This window comes from Ochlerotatus camptorhynchus, unplaced genomic scaffold (assembly GCF_037179485.1).
Source record: "Ochlerotatus camptorhynchus isolate MF236.1 unplaced genomic scaffold, CSIRO-AGI_Acam_v1.1 ptg000129l, whole genome shotgun sequence".
Taxonomy (NCBI): domain Eukaryota; kingdom Metazoa; phylum Arthropoda; class Insecta; order Diptera; family Culicidae; genus Ochlerotatus; species Ochlerotatus camptorhynchus.
Window position 1 is genome coordinate 1,241,930 of NW_027040619.1, and position 12,682 is coordinate 1,254,611.

General features: G+C 41.3%; 1 pseudogene; it reads right to left on the reverse strand.

Annotated features, from left to right (window-relative positions):
* The window catches only part of LOC135700140 (integrator complex subunit 6 homolog), a 337,494-nt pseudogene that overhangs the window by 28,743 nt on the left and 296,069 nt on the right, over nt 1-12,682 (reverse strand).

Sequence of the window (12,682 nt, forward strand, 5' to 3'; positions counted from 1 at the left end):
GAGCATGTCCTTCAGCAATAGATGGACCTTGACGCAAATCGCATGGAAAGCAGCACTACAATAGCAGCGACAGAATAAACGATCAGACTCGGACACTAATTTTTGGCTTTTCTTGCAGGCCATGGCTAGACGCAAGGGGCTGTTCATAAACTACGTAGACCGATTTTTAGAGGTTTGTATGGACCGTAGACATTTGTCAACCTCCCCTTCCCCCCTAAAGAGTCTACGTAGTTTATGAACAGCCCCTTAGCAGGGGATGATACGATAATGCGGGTAAATCATGTAAGCAGACTCTAAAGATGTAATAAGTATAACCAACAATCAATATGAAACTGCCGATTTGAAATTGGCTCACTACTTGACTAGCCTATTGGTCCCAAGCAAATCGATTAACGTATCCCATTCTAGTCAAAATTCTAGTACTACACAATGTTTGTTTTGATTCGCTATGAAAGTTTGACAGATAAAATGAGGGGTTAGTGAAATTTCCTATGTTTCGAGGAGTGAATCGATTAGCTTGGGACCGAAGATAGTACCAGAGCTGAGCCAAAAAGAAGAGCTCGTTTCTTCGGGACCTACTAGTCTTAGAGTTACCTCTATGGTATAACCATACTATAATATTGGAAGATAGACTATTTTCTCAAAAACTCACCATCGTTAATCCAAAATTTTGAAAATCATCCTACATTTTGGAATTGAAATTTCCAATTTCAATAGTGCGGTTTTTATATAATATTTGATCAAAGACTTACTATCTTGGATCCACCATTGTGAAAATAAACCAACATTCGAGAATTGAAATGGCAGGACTTCCCTGAACTTCAGCAGGCCTTCCCTGAACTTTGAAAGGACTTCTCCGCTCTTTGGCAGGACTTCCTTGAAATTCGGGAGAACTTTCGGCAAGACTTCCCTAAACTTCAGTAGGGCTTCAATGTTCTTTGGCAGGCCGTCCCTGAACTTGGAAGCTTGGAATTATTAAAATTATACAATTATATTCTATTTACTAATATGGTCAAAATTTCAATACTTCCCTTATTATAATTTACAATGCTTGTTGGTATTGGTGCATTTTAAACTTGGGTGTAGGGTCAGTATCAACGGAAAAGCACTAAACTAAATCAAGCCCTGAAAATTGCGTAGACCGTTTATGAAAAACAAGACAAACTGACATTTATGCAAATGAACACCGTGTCACTGGGGTTCATTTTTGTGAATAACCGACCATCAGCAGGAAAGGAAGTCTTACCTCCACGGTGGTTGGTGATTGAGAGTGACGAGAATGCAGTGTCCAGTTCGTTGTCCTAACAACGCTGGCTACGAGTCCCTGAGATGGTGCTGAATGTTCAGCACACTTCACTAAGAAGCATTGGGCGCTCTTTGCACCCACACAATTTTCTCACTCATCTAGAGATGAAACTCTCATCGATTTCCCTTTGGATTCTCCTAGGAATTAACTTGAAACCCTTGGATTTATCCTCAGACCTTTTTTAGAATTTCCGCAGGCATTCCTTTGAATTCACTCATTTTGCATGTCAAAAGTTGTCCTGGATTGTTTGTGGGAATTTCCTTTAAATTCCTCCGGAAATTCTGAACCCAATGTTGAAATTTTTCAGGAATATCTACGGAGATTTCACAAAAATTTCTTCGAGATTTTCCATCTAGTGCTCCAGAAGGTTCCCAGCAGTGTCTGTTTTTATCATTCACCATCACACGCAAGGAGTAGCGCTTCAACCCAGTGTAGATGAATTGCGTTTGTTTTGAAAATCTTTGCTGACACATACGAGCAAAATGAACAACTCAGTTCTTTATACATCAACGAATACACGTTTGTTGATATCTACCAGTGTTTGATTATCTAACCCAAAATTGTCAAAATCAGAAGCGATCCTCAAAAGCAAAATTATCAATTTGATTTTGGGCAAAATGCAAGGGGTAGGTTACTCCACACACCAATCTTGGGTCAACATTTTTCTAAGTGTGCCGCAAGTGTACCGCTATTTTGCCGATTGTGCCGGCATAGAGCAAGCTGTGATTTCTCGCGTCACTTTTCAAATAGACCAATGTAACATATTCACCATTTTGAGAAAATCGAAGTTGAAGTTCGACAGATTATTATTTTAACTGTTTAAAAACAATACATTTTGCAATACTATTTTTAATGTAGTCAGTGTATAATAACGTTGAAAGTTAAGAAGAAACGGTAAAATCACAATTTTACTTTGAATTTCATGCTACAACATAGAAAAAACCACATAGGACGTTTTGATAAGTCGAGTTGTACATCGGACATTGGACGATTTTTCTCAATGACATAATCAATGAGTGTTACATTGGACGTTTTGTTCTAGATGATACTAGATTCCCTTTCACAGATTTCAGAGTATAGTACCTAACTTTAGATTGGCCCCGCCTTTGGAAAATGAGCACTAATCATGTTAGGCAGTCCGAATGGCCGAAATAACAATCATATACCCATAATTTCAAACTGTACATTGGACAATTTTTGATCAATGATTATCTTAAATAAATGAAAGTAAATTTGGATGGATGTTTTTGTATCACATACAATGATAGAAGAGCAATAGTTTGTATAGCATAACCCGATTTTTTTACATTTGTTACTTAGGACCTTTTGAAAAGCGACGCGAGATTTTTCAAAAAATAGTATAGTATATTTGGCAACCCAGTATTTCTGACAGCTTGAATGTTTAGGTTTGCAACCGCAACGACCCCAAAAATGTCGAATATCATGCTCGATAAGGATTTCTTTTAACGACGAATAAAACGCCTCTACGCCAGCTGGAAGGAAGGATTGCATTCTGACGGTGGTCGGCGTAGACGATGAAACCATCTACAGCAAATCAACCTCGTTGAAGACCAGGCTACTGGGATACGAGCTGATCGATACGATTACGGTTCTGTGCGAAAAGTCAATCTTTTTCCTGACCAGCAAGAAGAAGGTCGATTTCCATAAGCAGATCGAGAAGGACGGTGAGGAGGGCATTCCGCCGGTGAAGTTGTTGGTTCGGGAAAAGAACGACAAAGACAAGGCCAATTTTGAAAAGCTGAGAGAGAGAAGGATTAGTATTTTCCATTTAATTCCACTACTTTATTTGCTTATCCTTGACATACGCGTATTTCGTCTACAATGTGCAGACTTCTTCAGTGTCTTGTACTAATACTCGACTCAAGAAAAACATCGCATTTACCGAATATATACAGGTACATTTTCTCTTAGAAACTAGGTAAACTTAAATTTAATTTTCTATAGGAACAGGTACTCCGCTGCTTACTCGTTGATGTGTCCTAGAAACTAGGTAAACTTAAATTTCCGTTACTACCTAGGACACATCAACGAGTAAGCAGCGGAGTACCTGTTCCTATAGAAAATTAAATTTAAGTTTACCTAGTTTCTAAGAGAAAATGTACCTGTATATATTCGGTAAATGCGATGTTTTTCTTCAGTCGAGTATTAGTACAAGACACTGAAGAAGTCTGCACATTGTAGACGAAATACGCGTATGTCAAGGATAAGCAAATAAAGTAGTGGAATTAAATGGAAAATACTAATCCTTCTCTCTCTCATTATACAGGTATTCCACTAAGACGCCCACATTAATCAGGATTTGAAAAGCTGCTGGAGGCGATTAAAGGATCCTAGGATGGCAAAATGTTGGGCTTTCCGGGTGGCGGCCTTGATCAAGGACAAGAGTTTCGACACGGTGGACATCAGCGAACCAATCGCGTACATCATGCCCTCCAATGAGGACTCCGAGGTTATCACCATCAGACGGTGGATGTATTCAACAAGTACCTCAAGGATCACGTCATGGAGATTATGGATGCTGATGAGAAAGTAAAACATGCCAAACTGTCGGAGAGTGTCGAGCAGGCTCTGACGGACAAAAGGTACGTCTCCGGTGTGGATACCAACTAGTTGGACATGAGCTACCCGGCGATTATCCAGTCGGATGGCAATTACAGCTTGAAGTTCAGTGCATTCAGCGACAAGAACTATCTGCACTTTTGATCTAAAGGGCGAACACGAAATTATTGCGACACATTCAACAGGGCATAACTTTTTTACCATTGGGTAAAAATCAACCAAATTTTGCACACTTTCTCATTGATGTGTATTGTGTACATGCTGTCAAACTCGAAGTCGTGTTTTTCGATTCAACGAAAATGGAGGTGAACCAACGCGAGTTGAGAGAACAAATTCTTTCCAAACACCTGGAATTTCCTGACCTGTCGCACCGGCAGTTGGGAAAAATGTTGAACATTCACCATTCAACCGTCTCCAGAGTGTTGAAGCGGTTCCAGGAGCGGTTGACGTTGGACCACGGCAAAGGAGCTGGAAGAAAACCGGGACCGGAGAACAAAAAGACGGAGGGAAAGGTGAAGCGGATGATTAAAGCAAATCCCAACGTCTCAAGCCGTGATTTGGCTAAAAAGATCGGCATGTCGCAGAGCTACGTCCAGAATGCAAAGAAGAGAGCTGGACTACATACATACAAGGTACAGAACTTCCCAAACCGCGATGAGCGGCAACAATCGACGGCTAAAACTCGGGCACGGAAGCTCTACGAGAAGATGCTGACAAAATATGGCTGCTGTGTGATGGACGACGAAACGTATATAAAAGCCGATTTTAAGCAAACTCCGGGGTTGGAGTTTTTCACCGGCAAGAAGCAAGTTCGATGTGGACGACAAATTTAAGAAGAAGAAAATGTCGAAGTTCGCCTCCAAATATCTCATTTGGCAGGCCATCTGCTCTTGCGGACTCAGAAGTGAGCCTTTCGTGACAAAGGGCACAGTAAATGGCGAGATCTACAAATCTGAGTGCCTCGAGAAGCGCCTTTTGCCGTTCTTGCAGCAGCACGACGAAGCTCCGCTATTTTGGCCAGATTTGGCATCATGCCACTATTCTAAAAGTGTCCTGGAGTGGTATGAGGCCAATTCTGTCCATTTTGTTCCAAAGGACATGAATCCTCCAAACTGTCCGGAGCTGCACCCGGTGGAGCAGTACTGGGCAATAATGAAGCGGGAACTTCGGAAGAGCAAGAAGACAGTCAAAGACGAGAAGGACATGTTAAGAAAATGAAAAAAAAAAAAAACTGAGAAACTGGTACCGGATGACACTGTAAAGACTTTGATGGAGGACATCAAGCGAAAATGCGTTCAATTTTACACTCAAGGCTCCATCGATTAACTTTTCTTTTGATTTTTGAAGTAAATATATGTATAAAACTACCCTAAAATTTTGGTTTGATTCTAAACATTATAAGAAAATTTGCATGACATTTTCGGTGTCGCAATAATTTCGTGTTCGCCCTTTATCATCTGTGCTCTGGGTGCGCGCTACAAGTCCAACTACTCCAATGGGCCGTATGAATAAAAAAAGTTTACTTTACTTTCCCGTGCTTTTCTTACGGAGAAAGTAAAGTAAACGCTTTTATTCATACGACCTAATGTCGTCCGAACGTTGCTGCTCAATCTGGAAGAGGAACTGCTGAAGGTGATGATTCCGCGCAAGAAGCTCTCGGAGGTTTTCGACGTCGGAATGGTTTATGCCAAGAAGAAGGATCTCAAACTGAGACGTTTGGTTTTACCATCGGGTTGGAGTTCCGGGAGAATTCGATCGTAGTACCTGAACAAGTGAAAGTCAGTTTAAAAATTGTAAGTTAATTCGGTCGAGTTGCAGCATAAACATTCCGCGTGATTGTGCCGTGAAAATTAGATCGGTATTGTTCAAATAAGTTTGGTTAGGTAGCCGACCAATTGACCGACTACTTTTCACACGGAATTTTAATTGCTTCCACTCAACTTATTTAACTTTTATTTTTATTACAAAAATCGAAAACTATTTATTCCATCTCGTATAAGATGGCACGTATCCGAAAATAAAACTACTCAAATTTAAACCGAAATCTCACTTCAAATTTACATACATCGCATCGGTCGCAATGCCACAGATGTTACCCTTCACCGCCATCAAAGCATATCCATCGTTGCCGCAGTAGTTGGACCAGGAGTTCTTCATTAGCCACGAATCTACTCCTTTGAGTTTTCCGTATCCAACCGCCACCACTGCATGATTCAATCCATCCAAATTGCTCTTGCTTTCCGGTTCGTAGTACACTTCATTTGCGTAGTAGCTGAAAGACTTGTGACTGGCATCAATAGCAATCGACAGCCCTCGGAAGCCTGCATTTCAAATTTAAATGTGAACCAAGAAGTGAACTGCTGGTCTGAGTTCCTCTAGAATATTGAATTAGAGTATGTTTCCGAAATACACAGTCAAACAGCACGTTATGTTGTGAACAACTTCAATAGCAGCAGTCCAGCAGTGCTCCCATTTTATTCAATGAACAATCCAATGCCTACAAGATTGTGCCGATGGATGTGCCCAAGCTGTGCCGAATCTACTTTTGGCACACTGTGCTGAGTGACTTACCCCGGACGCGAAAAATTTCCGAGTGTCAAATTTACGGTTTTATTTTTTCTTGGCGTTCTCTAATTTTAGTGCAAGAAAGTGAAAGTGATCGGTTGGAAATGCATTCGAAAGTGTTTTCGTTTATCATAATCCATAATTTATTAGATATCATTAGAACTTTTATTAGGCGATTGGCAATCTGGCCCGATGATTCTGATTGGAGGCAGGTGCAAGAGCTTCTTTGAAGAAACCGACGGAATGTTGTGAAATGTTTAGCTAGAATTAGGAGATGCAACAGTCTTTCAAGTATTGGCTTCACGTGCAAACCATCGTTCATTTGGTGAGTTCGTTCCTCTTTATTTGTTCACTTGTTTCGATACCATCTATCAGTTTTCTACAATTTTGTCTTGGACATCTTTTCGAAGAGCCACTTCATGCTGTAATTTGTCGAGCGCACAATTTTCACATGTTGAGATCGAGTGGGAACGTCAAGATAGTCATCCAAGTGCTTTTGTTTCTGGTTTTAGACGTTTGATGTCTTCAGTGATGTTTTTGTACTTTAAAGTTTCCTTTATCTGTGATCATGGTGGGTCTGAAGAGTTTTTGTTGAGCACGCTGAGGCTGAAATTGCATACCCCCTCTCCATGGACATGGAGGTTGACGGTACTGAAGCAAAAGGTTATGTTTAATTTCTTTATATTTGCAACGATGATGATTTCCTATAGTGACACATATCACCTTCTTAATGCTTCAGTATGTCTCAAACGATTAATTCTTGGTTGTTAATAGAACTTCCTTTATGAAATCGGCTGCTTCATGCAGACTGAGCAATTCTGATTATAGTATCAGATTTTTGGCCTCTTCTTATGTCTAACATGTGCAGAGTATCATTATAGCGTCTAATGGTTTTAACATTTCTTGTTGCGTGAAATATATTTGTGAGAATATCTTTTTTTTTTTTAGTTTTGTTTGTAGTTTATATTTTATTTCTTTCATGTAATTATTGTAAATAATAGTTATTCAATAATAGATTGTTCATCCATACATTCGTACTTTGACGCGAAGCGCTGTGGATTATGAGATGCTCGATGACCCTGGAGGGATCGATTTTGCTTACTGAGCAGAAAATCATGGATTTAAAACCAAGCTCTTCCACAGCACAATAAATCGCCACCATCATTTGTATATTTGATACTGAACATTAACCTCGGAGACTATTTGCATATCAAGCGAAAACGTAGTCCTGTATTGTCGCGAAGCGTTCTGGTTCTGAGATGCTCGATGACCCTGGAGGGATCGTTTTTGCTTACTGAGCAGAAAATCATGGGTTTAATCCCAAGCTCTCCGTCATGACTCTTAAAATTCATGATCACTAAACAAAATGAATATGTTCTTTCGATAGCCGGCTATCGAGAGATTAAATAAACAACAAATAAACAATACATAATTTTGGTTGCATCGCCAACTTGAGGTGAACCCTACCCAACCCTCCAACTCCGTAGCACTTATGAGGGTGTCGCTAAGTCGGTGGCCTCTCGTTAAGTAAGTACTACATCAACATTTCCTTCCCTATCCCTAGTTATGGTAAAGATGGGCGTGGCCGGGAATAGCGACAGTCATGCTTCTGTTACTCTTGTTTAGATTGGAACCAATGTTTACTCCCCAGCATTATTCCTGAAAGTAGTCTAACTGAGAATTTCAGAAGAAACCTGAGTGTCGTTAGTATCCAATCTACGAAGTATATCATAATAACGCTAACGCTTACGCTAACGCTAACTGTGCTGAGTGACTTACCCCTTGGCAAAATGATTATTGTGAATATTGTCGAACGTAGAGTTTAATACCTCGATATTATCATCAATTCAGCATGAGGCATTATTTTTCCATCGATTTGTGTGTCAAAATCAACAACGCTATATTTGTGTAAAATGAAAATAATCATTTTGCAATCGATCCTCAAAATCCTCCTCACCAAGATGAAGACAAATGTTAATATTGACAACAACACAGGCGATAATGAAGATCTCGCAACGAATGCACAAACTCAAATGTTGACTTCCATACTCAGAGCTTGCCTTGATCAAAAGAATGTTGTTATGTTAAAATTCAAATTCATGCAGGTAGTTGGTCTATCTGTTAAGGTTGTCTTCATTTTCAGCTAAGTTTAGCGGAGAAGGAATGATTTTTATCAGCACTGGTTTCCATTACTTCTTGCGGGTAGTTCCCAGCATATCCTTAGGATATTATTTTTAGATCTTTTGAAAAAAAATCTCTTACGAATTTCCTAAAAAAAAAGCCTCGGGCATTGCTCTGAAATGTCTCTGAAATTCCTTCATAAATTTCCACATAGCTCAATTTTCCGAAAACTTATCAAGAATTTCTTTGAATATGGGCTGTGGGAATTTTCTTAAAATGTTGTTGATAGTTTGGGTTGTTGTCTGTTTTGAATATCTTTTCGTCCTTTCAGTTTGTCTTGTCTAACCTATCTATCTTTCTGCCGTTCAAGCAGTAAACTAGTCAGTAATTGAAACATATGGTACCATAGCAAGCTGTAATGTAGCTCTCGATCAAAAATCAATTTTCTCCTTCGGAAATGGTATTTCCCAAAATGCACATTACTTATATTCCACCGACCGCAACACGCTGCAGGGGAAATTACAACCAGGGAGCACGTTCTCCAATTTCTTCACTCCTGTCTCGACCCACCGTAGCGCAAAAGAGGCGAACACTGGTAAAGTGCTTTTAACTTTGACAGGCAGCACTCTCTCTCGAAAGAAGAAAAAAAGGCACCACCAACGTGTCACCACTATAGGTGCATATTTCCAGTAAACTCACCTTACGATTCTCGACCGGCATGCTAGACGTTCGCATCCGTTGCCTGGACGAGTCGCTTGGCCCCGGTCCACCACCTCCGGCACCGACACCGGATGGCACCGGTGTCCTGCTGCCATCCCGTCCGCCACACACAATGGCCGTGGTGCTGATGCTGACGGTACGATGCGCCGAGGGGTGCCCCAACGGATTATGATGATGATACGTTTGCTGCTGTTGCTGTTGCTGTAGATTGCTGAAATTGCCGTCGTTTTCCTCGTTCTGAAAGCGTCCCGATTTACTATGGGGAGGCGCTGAAGTGGAACCATCGCCTCCGGCACCACCGCCATGTTTCAGTCGCGAAGTGGACGGTGACGATGATAGATTGCTACCGACGACTACGGCGCCATCTTTCGTCATTGTGCAAAAGTTGAAGTTGAGCTGCTGCTGGTGCAGCAGTTTGGAGTTGTTGCCATTATTGTTCCCATTATTGGTGGGGGTATTGTCGAACAGTTCAACCAGCGAGGCTTCGTTCGGATCTGTCAAGCTGGATGCCAAAGGAGCATGGTTGCCGCCTTCTGCGGTGCTGGTACTCACACCACTGACACTTTCGACCAGCGTGGACATGGTGGACGTTGACGATGCCAGAGTGCTCCCCTTGACGCTCGCAGTAAGCGGCGGAAACTTGTCACGTGGTTCGAATCTGAAAAAAAAAAGAAGAAAATATTCGAAAGGTTGTGTTGAGAAAGTGAACAAGTTCCAGTCCAGTGTACAGGATACGTTTTCAGAAAATCAATATCTCTATTAGGAATTAAGGGAATTATACTTTGATGAATGACAGCGTTTCGTGCTTCAAATTGAAACATCATGTAAATGGCTAGCTGCTACGAAGCTTGATCCGGAAAACCCACCTCCACTTTCAAGATTTGTAACTGCTGGATAGAAAATGAATCCACCGTAAAGGCGAATTGAGTGAGCTGCCCTAGCATGTTTTAAAAGGATAGTCTTGCCTTTGTAAGTTTGTAAAACACGTAGGAGGTGCTGCATATCACGAAGATGATCCGGCTGAAGAGTGGAAAACTTAAAAAGGGACACGTAGCTAACCTCAAACGATATCCTATATGCAAACACAGAAGGTGAAGGATATATACTATAGGATAGGTTTCGGCTCCATTTATCCTCTCGAAGACTTTGGCGTTCGCTCGTGAACTGACTGAAGGTGGGGAGCGAACGTACACCGACAGCAGCTGTGTTTGACCCTGTTTGAGATGCGAGGCGGAGAGGAACAAACGTCTTAGGTTTTACTCCTTTCACTTCTTCCTGCTGTTCCCCCTCTAGCACCAAGACCGATCCAAAGAAAGCAAAATGGAGTGAAAATGAAGTGGAAAATTGTTCACAGTTGGAAGCGAATCGAACACATGTGAACATACGTACCAGAGCAGAGTAAGAAGCGATCAAAGCTTTGTCGGGTGCGTTGGTTTCTATTTAAGAATAGGGAAAATTCGAAGTAAAATGGTTAATTTCCATAGGCTTGAGGCAGTAGGAAGCGTTAGGGTTAAAGTTAAAGCTTGTTTACAAAGTATGGCATAAATTAGAATTGCTAGAGTTAGAGATGCCAGACTTGCAAATGCCAGACGGTTGGAATTCATAGATTTAGTTACACTTTAACATAAGAAATATTTTTTTTCCAACAGAACAAAGCTTTCAAACACTTTTTTAACACTTACTAACAAATCAAAGAATTCCATCCCACATACCTCTCGAATCAAATTTTCCGGACTTGATTATATTCCTCTCGAGAAGCTTGTGTGACCAAACCATAAAGGAAAAAAAACTGCGCAAATAAAGCTTATCACCATAGCCCCCCCCCCCCCCTCGATGCGGCATGCAAATCGGACGGGAAAATGAATGAATGCACGGAAAATTCAGATTATGCTAGTTCAAACCCCGTCCCCGTCCTAGATGCGCCCGCTGGCTCTACTCTAACCTGCTCTAAGAAGGCACTACTGACTGGTCTCAACTCAAACGACGACGACGACGAGTTGGGTTCGGGAGATAACCAACCAGGATGAGGATCCGAGAAGGTCACAGGCACAGGAGAACGACTGCAAAGCTATTTCCCTCATCATACCGTCACCGGCAAAGCCATCTCCAGAGCTAGACTAATAAGAGGCGAGGCGAGAAAAGAAGCATCATCGTCGTAGCAAGTCATGAATTTTAAAACGTGCAATCTCTCAAACTGCGACTGCTTGTGTACCTGCCTAGCTGCCATAGTTAGGACTGAGTGGGAAACTACCAACCTGTAGTAGCGATGCACTCTTTTACTTCTGCGCTTGAGGGATTGAGTTTTATGAGGAGCAGCTCTTTAGCCACATTTTATCGCGCGGTGTGAAATGGACCCAACCAACAACGGCGATGATGATCCGGCAAATGCGCGGTTTGAAGCAAAATATTCAAATCAGCGCGTTTACTCGCGATCGTGAACCGGAATATAAGTAATCTTGCCTTTTATGTAGTTACACAGGGGGAGCGGGAGTAGGTGGGTAACGAAGTTGGGGCCATCCTCTTTATCGTTAATCGAGATCATGTCAGCGAGCTCACGCCAGCACACCTTTAACAGCCGCACCCATGTTTATGAACACGTGTTTGCGGTGCCGGGAAAGCACAAGAAGGAATACAGGAGAATCTCATTAAAATTTTGGTTTTTCCAGTTCAAGTGGAAATGCTCTCCAGCACCTCTCTGGATACAAATACCTACCTAGCCGAGCCGAGATAACAAAGGAGCGAAATGGAATCCCGGTGAAGGAAAAGTCCTTGGAGGGTACTTTGCAATTTACAAGCTATTGTTATGCGGCTTCCGAATCCCATTTCGAGTAAGAGAGAGAGAGAGAGAGACAGAGAAAGAGTGCTAAACAGGAATCAAGAACACCAAAGTAGGCGGTGGAGTCGTTGATTGTCACTACTGTGGTACACGGTGGGTTGGATGAATTTTGAATAGTGCCTGAAGTTTGTTTAGAATTTTCTTCAAATACTATTCCGATTTGTATTCAGTTGAAGGCTATCCAGAAATTTTCCGCGAAATTGTTCTGCAATTTATCTGCGAATTTTCCTAAAAATTTTTTGTTGAAAAGTAGAATGAAATTCCTCCTGGAATTATCGGGTTGAGGGAATATTCATCCAGGAATTTCACTAAAATTATTCAATTAATTTCTTACGAAGTCCTCTGGGATTCTAAAAGAACCTTCGGGAAAATTCCCAGAAATATCTTCGACAAATTCCCGAAATTTTCCTGTAATTCTTGTAGAATTGGACTGTCTTTTCTGATTTTTTTACTCGTTAGGTTTTCCCTGAAATCAATTTGGAAATTGACAATAATTTTCTAAGAAAATCTTGCTACCTTTAAAAACCTAGAAATACCAGGAAAACCGGAAATCA